Below are 15622 nucleotides of genomic sequence, written 5' to 3'. Positions count from 1 at the left end.
ATGTGTGTCTGTTGCAAGGCTTTACTGTTAGTACAGAATCAGGTTATTATTTTCTTACTCTGTTCCCTATATTTTGTGCTAAAATAAAGAATATAAAGGTTATAGTGTCAGATCCTGATATTAGGAAAAAGCAGCTGAAAATAAGTTTGTTCTGTGATGGTGGCATTGCTGATAGCTGATAAGGTTAGTGGTACTGTTTTTGATTATCTTAATGAGGAATAATCATATAGAAAATCAGGCACAGGCAAAGTGAAAGAAAGATTAGCCTAAAAAAACAGGCAAAAAGAAGAGAGAAAAGTGGGGAGATTCCACTTTTTCCAACCTGTCTGTCCATCTTTGGCTACATATGACTTGGAAAATATGCCGGCAAATTATTAGAACTACTAGAAATTGTTTGGTTTCCCAGTTGAGTTAAATGTTGGAAAAGAACAAGACAAGAATGTGATTTTTCTTATGGTTTTTAGGGTTTCCAACACATTCTGACAATAATTAGGTATTATAGTCATCAGCTTGAAAGTCTGAGATAAAGTCTCATTGTCACATAAATGTCTACTATATCAGGAATAATATTCACAGAGAGACTAGTAAGGGCAAAGCTACCAAGTATACATCTTCTGTGATAAGGATGAGAAGCCAAAGAAGCCTGGGAAGTTGGCAGAATTTAGATTTTTAAAGGAATTTTCTCCGTAATGCTGATTCCACCTTTGTCTGCAGTGTATTTTTCACTTTAAATGGCCCATTTAAGAATTGTGGGGTCAAAAATGTGATCAAATTCAATATGCATAAAGATGATATACAGCAGAAAGCAGGTATGTGATGCAAAAGCTCAGAGAGATTCCCAGCAGTATCAGACACATCTTGATTAGTATCCTGCTGAAGTAGGTGTGATTGTTCTTGGTGCAGTCTGGTGCTGCTAATGTGCTCACATAAATGATTAAATAGAGCAGAGGATACTGTGGTAAATGGTTCAGTGTGTGGCAGTGTAGTCCTCATCCAAATCAAAATAAAATGTAATCACCGCTACTATAAGTAATAAAATCAATGCACGTGTTCATTATAAATGATACTTCATGACAGTATTGTAGGTTTTCATTAAAGCCATCGTATCCTTTATCTCCACGTTTTATTTCCTTTTATAAGTTAGATTTTTTTTCATTCCCTGGCCTCACTTTTGCTCAGCGCACAATGAAAGTGATAGGGGCCAGATAGAGGGGGATCGGCAGTGCGAGATACAACATATTAGCAATTCATAAGACTCTGACAGCTGAGTGCTCGGCAGGATTTACAATTCACTGTAAATACGCAGCCGTTCCATTCACAGCAGACAGCATGACAGCACACAGTATATTCACTGAATGTGACGTTTTAATAAAGGCAGGTGTGTGTGTGTGCGCGCGCGTGTGTCTGTGTGCGTTGAAGTGTTTGTGTTCATGTGCAAAGGGCATGAATGACAGTAAGCAATTCTGCTGCTGGACTGATCTTCATTTCAAGCATCTTAACGCACACGCACAGACAAACACACGCATTCGCCACACAAACAGATGCATGCGTATTCACACATATCCGCGCACACACAAACACAGACGCAGTCCCATCTGTTCAGTTCTTGGGGTTGAGTCCGTGATCGTAGTACAAAATGGATGATAGAGATAACGGTGACTGGAGGTCATGTGACTGCACCATCAGGTAGGTGTATGTATTTTTGATTGTTCACACCGATGTGCGTCTGTGTGAGTATCTTCTTGTGCTTTTGTCTTTTCAAGGATCGGTTTAAGTTTTAAGCCATCGGCTGTTCAAATGGCTGAGCAGCACTGAGGTTAGGATGATTAGGTTTAGATTAAAGTTTAGTGCAGTGTTTCTATTACACATTCGTTTATCCATCAAACAGAGGTTAGGTCGTTTGTCAAGCAGAAATATCTCCAGCCTGGGGACTTGACAATTTGAAAATGTCATCTTGATCTCTGGGAAATTGCAAATAATATTTTACGTGTTTTTAGACATGTTATAGGGTATTAGTCAGTCAAGAAGATAGATCGAAATTATAAAGAAAACATATTTTTATACTTTAATAAAGTCCTAGTTGGAGTAGCATCTGCGATCCACTTGGTCAGCAGTTTTCTATATTTTTCTTTACCTGCTCAACCACCTGTATTCATATTTGCGCCAACTAGCCTCTACTTCACTGCCGTTATGAGTTATTTTGATTGTACACTTAGATATAGGCATTCTTGTATATTTCTGGCATCTGCACGTAACATTACACCTTCATGTTTATGCAATAACTCTTTTGCTTTTACATGTGAGGCCTTTTCTCTGTTCTTTGCAATAAATGACTCTCAGCTTGCTCGAGTCGCACTTTCAATTTGTTTGATCCACTAAATTGATGCCTCTGGTTCCCATCCAGAAATCTTCTGAACTGGGCCAAATTTCCCTCGGAAGGGCTGTTTGGTTTCCAAGTGCCGCTTCGGCTTGCTTGACACTATGTTAGCATTAGCCAACTTTTCTCGACAGATGAAACACTCAAGGCTGATGGGTTGTTGGCGTCCTTGTCCAGCTTATATGTGATACTTCTAGTGCCAGATTTTTTTTACTCTTTTCTTTAGGTGGAGAGTTAGTTCTAGCTTTACTTAGTTTTCCCTCTTACAAATTTCATTATCCCCGCTGTTTTGAATGTGTGACATTCGGATAAATCCAACCATTCGGAGACTACGCTTAAATATAGGTATTCCCTTTGAAGCACTTTTTAAATTATCTTTGGGTATCTTTGTGCTGCAAAAATGGTAAAAATGGTAAATGGGCAGATATTTTACTATATAGCGCTCTTCTACGCTAATTGAGCAGCCCAAGCGCTTTCTACTACAAGCCTCACACATACTGACACAAGCACTTTGTTTTAACACCTAAGTGTTTTTATCTCTCTCTCTCACACACACACACACACTGATGGATGCATTGGGGGTGAAAATGGCAGGCTGGAGGAGCTGAGGATCAAACCACCAACCCGCCAAAATGCTTGCATATGAATTATTGGTGTAATAAATATAAAATACAGTCATTACTTTCCGTAGGAATTTAATATTACAATAATAATGTATGTTTTCCATATAAACCAACCATAAGATATAAGAAAGTACATAGGTTGCAGGCAAATAGATATGTGTGTGTGTTTTAGTAATTTGTGTGTGCGCGCATCATGCTAATTGAAAGAAGTGGATCTCTCTCTCTCTCTCTCCCTCTGTGGCACTAATGAATCTCCACTTTAATTAATCTAGTCATTTTTAATTAGCCAATGTTTCTTGGTAGACTAGGCTTTATCTGAGCTTAATATGTTTCACAGGAGCTGCTTTGACTCGTCAAAGCTGAATATTTGGGTGTGCGGCTCATTTTGTAAAAGCTAAATGGATTTGAGTTTGTTAGTTTCATTAATCTTGTTATAATTGATAATATAATGGAAATGAAAAGGAGTGATGGGGCTTTTTTTCTAAATAAAGTTAGACAACGTGTTAAAAATTCAGACACATTTAAGATAAAATATTTGACCTGTCACAAATTGAAAAATTTGCGTATGCATTGACTAAAAGCTGTAATCATTTCTCTTTGCAAAAAAAAAGAATGAATTCCTCGTTTTTATTAATACGAGTGTACTTTTAATCATTGCATTTTTCAAGGTTTTTTTCCCCCCTTTAACACTTTCTGTAGTTTTTGCCACGTATTGTTCTTAAGCATCACAGTTTGACTCACGTTCACCTCCTGAAGAATCCGACAGGAAATAATAACAAACAAAAAAGCATACCGTACTAGTCGCAGGGAAGTGATCTCAGCAATTCACAACAAAGAGCCAATTTCTGTACTCTAAGAAAAGAAAAGTTTCTATGATGTTAAGGGTTTGAATGCTGCTTCTTTCTCTCTGGCTTTGACAGAAGAGTTTTATTTTCTGAAGAAGCTTAGAAAGAAAGACAGATGTGACTAAAGAGCCTTTAAATTCACCATTTCCTCTGATATCCTTTCCCCTTACTCATATGTCCTTAGATAGTCTCTTTCGCTCTTGCCTCCTCTTCTCTCTGCTCTCTCTTTCATGGTTGCCAGGATGAAAGTGGAGGATCGGTGTTGTAAAAGCAAGGCAGTGCTGGGCTATGATTTATTTAGACCCAAAAGGGCTGTGGTTACTATCCCATCCTTTTTGCCTGGAGAGACAAGAGACAAGAGAGATTTGGGGAGGTGGAATGGGTAGGGGGGGTGTTAGCAGAATGGGGGGGGAAAGGGACAGAAGGAAGAATTTGAGGAAAGAAGAAGAAAAGAAGGCATGTAATACTGGTGCTGTAAAAACAGCCAGTTTCCTGGATATAACTTATTTATCTACTGTTGAGGAGAGAGGGAGAAACAAGGCAATACAGAAAAGAAGGTCGAAAGGAAAGTGGAGAAATCCATAGATGCAGAGGAAGACCAAAAAGATGTGCAGTGTGCAAAGAAAAGGAGCGATAAAATGCAGGGAGATAAGGCAGAGATAAGAACAATAGACAGATACATACTGTAAAAGTGATGCAGGACAAAAACAAACAAGAAGCAGAAAAAGGGAGGCAGGTGAAACCTTGTCCATTTGTTGCAGATAAACAAGACCAGAAGAAAGAGATGTAGGACAGAGCGGTATAAAAGACATCAGAGTGAAAGGGAGATGAAATGGCAGACAGAAAAGAAGGAAGAAACACTGATGTGACATTAGCGAGTAGAAGAAACTCTGATAGAAAATAGATTGAAAGGATCAGAGGGAGGAGAGCAGGGAGGCATTAATTATTGATGGAACAAATGTCTGACTGACTGACTCAATTTGGCCCTTTGTTGTTTCCAGACCACCAAGGCTGTCAGATAGACTCAGAACAGGGTTTCTCAAAGTAAGGACGGAGACCCCACTGGGTGGCTGATGTTTTGATTTTCCGGTTTTTAGTTTTTATCAAGATTGGTTGGCAATATGGCTTAATTTTAATTAAGTGATATGTGTTGCCTCCATTGCTTAGATAAACATAACACAAAGATGTTATATACATGCATCTATTATCTGTTAACAAGAATGCCAAATATCTGTATTGTGAATGGCCAATCTAAACTGCTGTCCTAATGTGTTATTGCATTGGCGCTGTTTTGAGATTGACCTGTGCTGTAGGGCATCTGCACATTCTTGTTAATATCCGGATAGTCATTTTCCACTGCCAAGTAATGAAGACCCACTCTGATACTGCCATCTTGGAAAATTAGTCATTTTAGGTAAGCTTTCTCTGCTAGAAAATTAGAAGAGTCTTTAGGCTGCGATGCTGCAAACAAATATCTGAAATTAACTTTTTAGCTTTTATGCAATGGCTGGTATACTCATAAAACATTGCCTGAGAGGACTCACTATTCATGACCAAAATAATGACAGCTCAAACGGCCACGGCAAGTGGAGGCAGAGGCAACAAAAAACTGCACCTTGAATAAGCGGTTTATTTACACCGCATAAAATCAGTTGCAAAAAGGAGATGTGGTGTGCAAGTAAAGGTCTGTGTGAGTGAGTGTGTGGATGTTAGTGGGAAAATGATAGTGAACTCAAAGTAAGTGCATAACGAGAGTCTCTCTGAAAGTAGACAGCTTTTATAGTGACTGGCATCACTGGCCCAGGCGCTCCAAGCCAGCTGAAGTGGAAGACTCCATCAACCAACATGTTTCTGGAAGAGACGCAGTACAATGAAGCCACAATGCTCTCTGTTCTTTAGTGCCTGCATTTTTGATAAAAAATGCTCTCGTGGAGCATAGAAACAAATGTGCATTTAAAGCCACTTTTACCTTTAAAGTTTCAAAGAGCGCAACCAAACACTTGTTATTAAGGTGTTAAAAAATTTAAAACATTAACCAGTCAACTGGTAAATTATGTGTTCATTTTGAATTTCAAACCATGTTGGGTAATTAAAAACCACACATTGGTTGTCAGAAAACACATCATGGAGCATATCTCTCTATCAGGCAAGAGATGCCCTTTAGAAAGGTATCTGTGCTCCAGGGAGACTCGGCTGAAAGGTACCAGTGATCAGCTTTCCAGTTCTGGGACAGTGATAAACCTTTATTGGAGGATTCTCCCAAGCACAGTTTGTGTTACCGTGCACCTTTTTTGTAGAGCAGCGGAAAGTCATTGCTAAGCTTAGACAACTACAACACTGGGTTAAAGTTGTTGGATTAGGGCATGGTCCCATTTAAGAGAAGATTCCAATCCCATGCCAGGTGTAGCAGCGATTGTGTTACGTAAAGATAGCAATTATTTCACAGTTCTGGGTGAATACCAAAATGCCTAAACAAGCCTGGGATCGTTTTTCTATCACACGTGAAAACAGAGGCAGAGTCACCCTTGATTTGTTCTTTTGTTTGGTCTTTACTGAAAATCAAGAAAGAATGCACACCGGGGTGGCCTTATCATATTCGTCATTAAACACCTATCAGAATCAATTAGTGCTGCGAAATAATTCTAAACAAGTGGTTTTCCTAATGGCACACATTATGGATGCATGTCACTCTGCTTTCCCACTAAACATGAAACAAAAAGATTCATCTTAATTACTTGACAGGTCCTTTCATCTCTATGCAAGCTTTGAAGGTTTCAGATTAATATTGGTTATGCTGATAAACACATTTTGATTGTTTGCATCCTTTACAAAAATCAGACTTGCTCTAAAGCATATCCTGTTCTGACCTGTATGTTATAAGCATCCTAAGCGGGGTGAAGACTTGCTGTTGTTTTATCTCTCAAAAGTCAAACTACGAATGCAAATACAACAACGGAGACTGAACTATGACTTTTCTTCAGTGCATTACTGTGAAGAGCACCGTGATCATTAAACTCAGCAATCCCACAGTCGGCTTTCCTCCTAATACTTTGATTCCACCGTTTTTGTATTTTTTTTTTAAAGCCTTTGATGGTCAAAACTGTGTGTGCTCAAACTTGTAAGGCCAATAAACACAGCAGAAGTGGAAATGTAATTATGTGATAAACACAGTCTTTATATTTGGCAGAGAAGCTGCTCGATCCACTTTGTCAGTTTGATTCCCGAGAATACCTCGTCCTCGCAATCACGTCAGCGCAGATGGTAGGCATTCCTCCTGCAGCGGCTAATGACTGTGTGTGCCAGCGCACGAAGTGTGTTTTTACTCAGCGAGAGCTAATTTAATGCTGAGTGCCAGTGCTGAATGCAGCCAGCCTCACACTGCTGTACCTTGTAGTCTTTCCCATGTACTCTTCTATTCCTTTGTACCAACCAAGAATTCAAAGTAGCAGACAAAAATGTATTCTTGTTAGCCACAAAACTTGTTTTAATTTCCTTCCGTGCACTTTTTAAAAAAACTTGTTTTGACTTATTACTGCATGGAGAAGTTTTTTATAACTTCATTAATTACTGTAGAATATTAAGTGTGGTCTTGGGATTAGGGTTGCCAGCCTGTAAGGGCTTTATAACCTTAAGGTGACAGTTTAGTCTAGCCTATTAAAAAATTATACAGTAGATTGTAGCATGATGATTTGTTATTCACTGCTCTGTTGCATTTGTTTGCAGGAGGGTGCAGTTTACGTGGTTTATATTCACAAGGGCAAACCAATTAATTCTAATTCAGCAATGTCTCAATCAATAATATATAATCTATTTTAAAGCACTTACCACATAGCTAACGCCTGATTTTGAATTCCATTGTGTTTTGGCAAGTGCGTCTGCGTGTCTTTGAATGAGTTAATCCACTTAGTGCATGTGTCTGCCAGGCCACATCAGAATAAATGATGGGTCCCTGTGTGATGATGAATGGTAATTTAGATTTAACATAACTGGACTAACGAGCGCACTAATGACTCCAAAGCTAGCCTGGACAGCTCTCACTCGACAGGCTCACGCCTTGCATCCCAATGAGATGGGGAAAGGGCACCCAACTATGTGCACATGCAGCGAAACACACACAGAGTGGAAAAAAACATGCAGAAGTGTCTTAATAAATCCATGCATACGCAATCATAAATTCATAAACGGTTCTGGCAGCGAAGCACATCCCATACACAGATGCACACATGCACCAAAACCACACACACACACCACATAAGCTAAGTATGTATGTTTCTGAGAACTCATTGAGTAGTTGCGAGAAGCCAGGTCAGGCGGATAGGAAGCTGATTAATTAATAATTATTCATCGGCCAGTTTTCAACCAGTTGAATTAGATGCAGTTTTTGCTCACTGATCTTTTGACTCGCTTTTTTTCCCCTCTCTTGACAACGAAGATTAATGAAAATAAATGATAAGTACTTCATCATTTTCAGATATAAATAGATTTCATTAAAAAGAGGGTGAATTTTCACTTAATCGTTTATCTTTAGATCTGAAAGTTTTTAAGGTGATGAGACTTTTTTGCGTGTTTCACTACAAAGTCACTGCACTCAATTACGCTAATGAACCTTGGCATTTTAATTGTGCTGCTTTTTGAGGGAAAAAAACACGCTCTTGCGACAAAGAACCCCACTATTAACATTTCCACAGGCCAATAACACGTACAACTGCTTTATCTGTACAGCCTGTTCATCCGAACTATAGTCTCATAGTGGGATGTTACACCCATGTAAAGTGAAAAGCCAAAATCAGCTTGCAGTGCTCCGGAAGTGTCTAGCCTGGTCACTCATGAGGAAATTAATATGGAATTAATTATTAAAAATGCAGAAACTTATTGTCTGTAATTGTTTTGGTAAGTTTATGTTAACAAAGTGATACAAACAGCATCAATTGCAAGGCAATTAACAGCCTCTTTATTAAAATGAAGCTAGTTTAAAGGTATGTTGCATTTCATTTGCATTCATCTTTTTAAATCTATTTAAATATATTTTGTATATTTACAGTCACAAAGAGCAAATATGTAAAATAAAACTGAAGCAAAACCTGCATATTTTTAAATAGTGTAAGTGATCCATCTTTCTGTTGATTGCACACAAAACTTTCAAGCACAGCTAGAGGGGGGAGGTGGTTGAGAAAGGACTGAGCTTTAATAATGGCGAGAAGCAGAACAGGTGTCGTGACTGAACTGAATTTTATTTCTTTAAACACTGATGTTTTTATTAATTGCAACCAAGACCGATAGAAAAATCGACACGTGCAAAAACAGACAGATGAAGGCGGGGCAGGCAAAATGGTTTGACAGAAAAATCGGAAAGGAGAGCGAGAGTCTGCCATTTACATGACATGCCCATATGCACATTACAAACACACAGAGAGCTAAGAGGTCTGAGAAGCACTCAGAAGAGCAGTGGATCGGCTGCATATTTTATGATCACTTTTCTCGGCGAAGCACAACTTTCTGTGCCGCTAAGAAAGAAAAACGAGAGGGGCAGAGTGAGAAAAAGGAAAGTGAAGTGCATGTGTGTGTGTAGCAGTGAGGTTTTGGCCGACGACTGTCATAATTCATGAGGGCAGACGGACAGAGTTGCTCAGTGCACTGTAACTTCACAAGGTGACTTTCACTTTGCCTGTAACTCCCCTTTTCAAACACAGACTCGGTTATGTCAAATATTTCTTCATCTAAATTTCTTATTACCTCTTCTCTTTGTCTTTATACTCTTCCTCTTCTTTTTCCAGTCATGTATACCTCCTCTGCACATTTGCCTTCCTTTTAATTCCTGCTTCCCTCTCATCTTTTAGATTATTTACTCGCATCTCTTCTGCTAATTTCTGCCATGCTTTTTCAACCACATTTACCCAACCTTTCATCAATGTTTATAACATATATAAATAAACTTATTTCCATGTTAATGTCAAATAATGGTTAGTCAAGCTGTGAGATTATGTATTTGGATAGTTTGGTGATTATTTTTACAATCAGAGAGACCAAAGTGACCTATTTCTCCTACTTTTTATTTGTTTGTTGCTTTATGTGTACATCCAGCTTGAAAGCAGGAGGCAATAAATTATGTTTCCACCTACTGAGCTGTTGACCTCTTGGCCTCAGCTTCACTGATTGAGGCTCCGTACTTAAATCAGTTTAGCTGCAAGCTTAAAAACACAAGAAATGGTGAAATAGGAAATAAGGAACTAATCTCACGCACTGCACTGCCAGCAGGAGAGCTGTGCTTTCTTTATGAGAGTGATGTGTCCTGGCCGAGCTGATCTAACACTTCAATGCCACATTAAGGTGAAAAGGCATTGTCTGTGTTGCACTCCTATAGGCTTATACTACATTATATTATGTTATATATGTTATGTTACAGTCGATTAAAACAATTAAAACATCAAAAATAAGAAAAAATTGTTAACCCATGTTTCGTTTGGCAACCAAACTTTGGGAATTTTATAGATTTATCTATATAAGTACTGTAATATAAAAATACCCATGTGGTTTGATTTAAATGGCGCATGATGCATGAATCATCTGCCTTCCAGGGTTTCTAATGGTTGCTTCAGCTGAACTGAAAGCCGTCACAAAGCAAAATAAACCAACTCTTTCTTAAGATTAGTTAACGGAAAATGTTTAGTCCACTGTAGGTAAAGTAACTTTTGCCGTGAGTGTAATTTAAACCTAATGCCTGTCCAAATAAAGCAGTTGTTTGTACAGCTCCAGTGGTACAACTGTCAAAATTAAACAACAGTTGGTGGGTACAGAAAACCACGCGCACATGTGTGTGTATATGCGCTTGCCTTACACGTCAGAATATCCCCAGTGCAGTTGGTGTGTCTCTAGCCTCAGTGCCCCCAGTAACGATTGCATTGCTGTGGTTGCCTCCTGCCTCCAGATCTGTCTCGTATCCGTGACGCGTGGGTGCTGGATTGAAGCCCCCGAAAAAAAACCTCGCTCAAAACTAAAGTTTAGTAATACAGAAAATGGTGATGTGTGTAGGTGTGTGTGCTTGTGATGATTCAGAAACAAATTCCCTATAAGTGGATGCATGTTTTCAAGTGTCTTTGTCAATGCTTCTCCATGTTTGTGCACACGCGTGTGTGTGAGTGCGTATATGCACAGTGGGGTCAGAAGAGAACAAAGCAGTGCAGCTTTCTGCTGTTCAGTGATTTTGGTTTGGCTGGCCTTTCGGCTTCTCTTTGAGTCAGCGGGCTCAGCAGAGCCATCACACCCTGGCAACAACCAGCACCCTGGCAAAGACAGAGGGTCTGACCTGAAAGAGAAGGATGAGGCACAGTGGGAGGGAAGGAAGAGAAAGAAAGAAAGGCAGCGGGTCAAAATGAGAAAATGAAAGAGGGTCAGTAGCAGTCAGAAACTAAAAGTTTAGAAACAGCTGTATAAAATGTACTGGAGGGTGGGTATGGAAAGAAAAGAGAGAAATAAAATCAATGGAGAGGAGCTGAGCTAAGTATGCAAGGTAGCTACTGTTTACAAAATAACGACTTTTTTGGGGGGTGGGTGGGTGAAAAGTTGTGGAAGAGGAAGAACATGCTGGGAGGATATAGGGAATGAAAAGCAGGCCTTCAAAAGAGAGAAAGAGGCACTGTGACGGCTATTTTTCCATTGGAATGGCAATAGTGGGTTTGTGAGGAGCCAGCTTTGCTTTGGGAGGAAAAAAAAACCTGAACTGTTTAAATTATTTAAGGAGTTAAAAAAGTGAAAAAGGTGCATGTGATTAAGAGCAAGGAGGGAAAAGCGAATATTCATAACATATGTAATGACAAAAAAAAAATCTTAATAGCATATTACTTGTGATGTTACAGAATTTAGGGCGTAACTGTCTAAACAATTCAGATTAATATTCCCATGAAAACACAGCAACCATGATTATTTTGTAATCCTAACCTAACCAGTCCAGTGAAAGTAAAAACAGCAAGCCTATTATCTAAAACTTTTAGTCCTACAGGGGACTTGAACTCAGATCCCATGAGGGATGGTTGTGTGTTGGTTTGAAGCTAACAGCACCTCCCAGCGTGAACTTTGTTGGCCTTTATGGCTGGCTGCAACATCACCATCAGGGGAATTGTGTGTCTCCCATAGCAGACCTCCAAATTCACTTTCCCTTGGCATTGCTTTAAAGGTGCCAGCTTACTTAAAAAAAAAGAAAGAAAGAAAAAGATTTATTTGGGCCTTTTTATCCATTTTTTTTCAACGGGAAGCAGAGTAGACAGGAAAACAGGGAGAGAGAGCAGGAAATAACTCCAGGCAGACTCACACCCAGGCCCCTGCAGTAGCCTGGGTCTCCTGTGCAATCTGCTGAGTAATACCAGTGGCCATGTCATCACAATTTAAACAAATTAGGCAACACCAATTTGACATAATTTGACATATTTATATGATAAGATGTTGGAAAGAGGAATAGGTGAAGAAAAACAAGTAAGGAGCACTGACAGTGGCTCAGCATTTTCGCTGGCCAAATACAACCTACCAAATCTTGGTTGGTGATAATTTCTTTTTACCTTGTTGTTCATTCCATCCAGCTGTTTTACATATACACACATCTACAATTAAATATACATAATTTAAATATCCATTATTTTAATATTTATGCTGCTGAAATGAGACATTTTTAACTTTGGTTTTGGTTCTGTTTAATAAAAGATTGCATAATGAAGGAGAGAGGAGGTGAGGCAGTGTAAAAAATTTAAACAGCCATGCAGGTAACACATTAAGTCAGTACCAGCCGATTTACACAGAGGGAGGGAACGGGTAACGCAGAGCTTATGCAGAGGTGGGACCAGCTTCAGATATTGGAAGAGCTCGACGCCAGCAGCCTGACCCACGCACAATTAATCACATCCCACTGGGTGGCAGGACAGGAAAGAGGAGGAGAGATGGTGATGAGGGAGAGGAGTAAGAGAGAGTGAAAGGAGATTTAAGATGGAAGTCAAGCAGGGCTAGAAGACAATTGAGAAAAGATGGGAGCAAAATAAAAGAACAAGGGAGGAGGGGAGTGAAAGAAGAGAGGCAATCTGCAATCTAATTTGTTGTCATTTAAGGTGTAATGGTCTCTTCAGTAGCTTTTTATGTAGATGTCTTCCAACCTTTCTAATACCCTTTTTTTCCTTTCTTTTTTCTTTCTTTTTTCTCACACGACTCCTCCAAGATTTTCATTTTAGAAGCCCATATTATATTGCATTCATTATTCGTTTTTAATACAGGGCTGAATGATTATGAAATATCACAAAGCAAAAACCTGGCATTGTGTTCTTACACACATATTCACACGCATGCACACAAATAAGCCCCTGAGCTGCTCTCTCTCACTCTCAGGCGCACACATACAGCCTCCTGCCAAACCACATGGAATTGTCCAGTGATGAACATGATGTGGTCCCGTTTACATAGTGTCAGCTAATTTGATTAAAATCAACATCATCAGTTTGTGGTGTCAAGGAATGGTTTTATAATCTTACCCCACATGTGGGCTTTCAATTACACCCCACTTCAAGAAGCCTGGATGTTTCACCAGGATTTCCTTACTATTCCACTGATTTATATAACTCTTTTCCAGGAATTTGGTACACTAACAGGCATATTTTTCCCCCTTCGTCCTTCTGAAAAGCTTGCAGCAGTCAGCACCCACTGGTCTCAGTGAGGAATAATGCAAACATCATTATTCAGTTAATTCAAGCACCAATACGGCAGCCTTTTCTTCCCTCTCTTCGTCTTCCAGCCTGTTTTTGTGCAACTATATAAAAATAACAGACCATTTTTATAATGTCAACATTTCACTCAAAAATGATTTGTACTTTACTGTTTCGTACATCAAATAAAAAGTGGTCACTCGTGTACTCATTTGTCATAATTTTAGACTTAAACAAAATTTGGTTAAAAAATAGCTAGTAATTTTCTCAACCTCTCAGTGCTTTTTGGGGTTGGGTTGTAAACAGTTCAGCTTTCCCAGAGTGGTTTCCAACAGCAACACTCTGGAAATGTCAATTTTCTCAGAGATGAGTGGGTGAAATTGAGCGACTTTGGTTGTTCAAACACTCGAAAGTTTATTAAACCAGTCCGCTTAGCTCGCACACGCACATGCGCGCATATATGCATTGAACAACACGTATACACAAAGGACCGAAAGCTCTCACACACACATACTTGACAGGTACAAACAGAACACACATGCAGGATTTAACACCAGGCTGCCAGAGAAAGTAGGCATTAAATCCCGTGGGAAAGTTTAAAAAAAAAAAGAATGAGACAATTCAAGTACTAAAAGCTCTTCCTCAAAGAGCTTTACTTCTTTTCCAAAAGCCGTAAAGCCTGTTTGCAGACGTCATAGCCTTTTATAGATGTGTTATAGTGTTAAAGTCATAAGGGTCAAAAATCACTTACAAGTAAGAATCTCCTCATCAAAAGACATGGATACAAGGACAGGAGCATTCATTGATATATTCCATTTCTTTCTCTGTGGCTCACACTCTCAGCGTCCTCCCACACACACACAATCTAACACATACACTTATGAAGATACTCTAGTTTTCATTCAAACACTTGCATCCTTGAAATCTCTTTCTCTGCTCACAAAACATACCCACAGACAACAAGGCAATAATTCCAAACGCAACATTGCAAGCACACATACTCGTACACACATGCGCACCTACATGTGCAGAAACATTGCACAGGGCTGCACCATAGCGTGACTCTCTGTGACTGATTACTTCAAGGGTCGGTAGTCTCATTGTCTGACTCGGCTGTCCAGCCCTGAACATACACCCATGCACACAGACATACACAAACATATTTATCTCTAGATGTCCCTATAGACAGATCCCACCACTTGTCTGTCTGTCATTAGGTAAAGGAGTAAATCCTTAAAGGTTAAATGGACATGACCTATTTGATTGACATGCATTATAAGTTCCCTCCTTGTTACTTTAGCTCTCTTTGTAATAAAAGTGTGAGGTATGAAGAAGTTAGGCAAATGTGGCATTGAAGTGTCCGTGCATTTCATTTTGCCTCCTCTCCTTAAAGCTGTAATGAGGTCTGGGGGAAGATTTTTTTGAGGGCTCTTCAGACAACTCAAAGAGTCTTTAAGGCCTTTCGATAGTCAGCCCCTTTACAGCGTCTGTGTGGGAAAGCACTCAGAGGAAGAAACTCAAGTCAGAATTTAACCACTAACATTGCTTTTATATATATATATATAATATTCCCACCCCCCCATCTCATTTTTAATCTGTACAAAACCTGTCTGTTAATGGCACAGTGTGGATCGGTTTTGGCCAGATTTGGCTCATTATTTGGCCTCCTCCCTGTGAACCTAACTAGCTGGCTGTAGTTTTCTAAAAAAAATAATACATATGCACCATACGATGAATTTAAATTAGGTATCATGTAGTAGCTACATAAATGCTTATGTCAGGAGATAAACAATATGTTGTAAATGCAAGAAGATTCCAGGTCAGAGGCTGAATTTAAACCTTTTAACACTCCATACTCAAAATCAATGCTTACATTGGCTTTGCAGTTAATTTTACTACATGCTTTGAATAAGAATCAACATTCATCTCTGAAACAAATTGTACTTGCTTTAACTTATCCAGCCCATTTGCTTTTCAACTCATTTTATTTTCAGCCAAATAACATTTTGCATTTAATCTGTCCAATCAATATTTTTTCAGTCACGGCACTGGAATTCCAATTTCATCCTGAAAAGATTCAATTTAAAAACAGGCATGTTT

The 15622-nt window shown here is 39.1% G+C and overlaps 1 protein-coding gene across 2 annotated transcripts in view; it reads left to right on the top strand.

Annotated features, from left to right (window-relative positions):
* The window catches only part of slit3 (slit homolog 3 (Drosophila)), a 244250-nt gene that overhangs the window by 147741 nt on the left and 80887 nt on the right, over window positions 1-15622 (top strand). The gene's annotated exons all lie outside the window — the stretch shown is intronic.

The sequence above is a fragment of the Astatotilapia calliptera genome, chromosome 2 (genome assembly GCF_900246225.1).
Source record: "Astatotilapia calliptera chromosome 2, fAstCal1.2, whole genome shotgun sequence".
Classification (NCBI taxonomy): Eukaryota; Metazoa; Chordata; class Actinopteri; order Cichliformes; family Cichlidae; genus Astatotilapia; species Astatotilapia calliptera.
The sequence above is the reverse complement of the archived record's forward strand: the minus strand, read 5'-3'. Positions and strand labels throughout refer to the sequence as shown.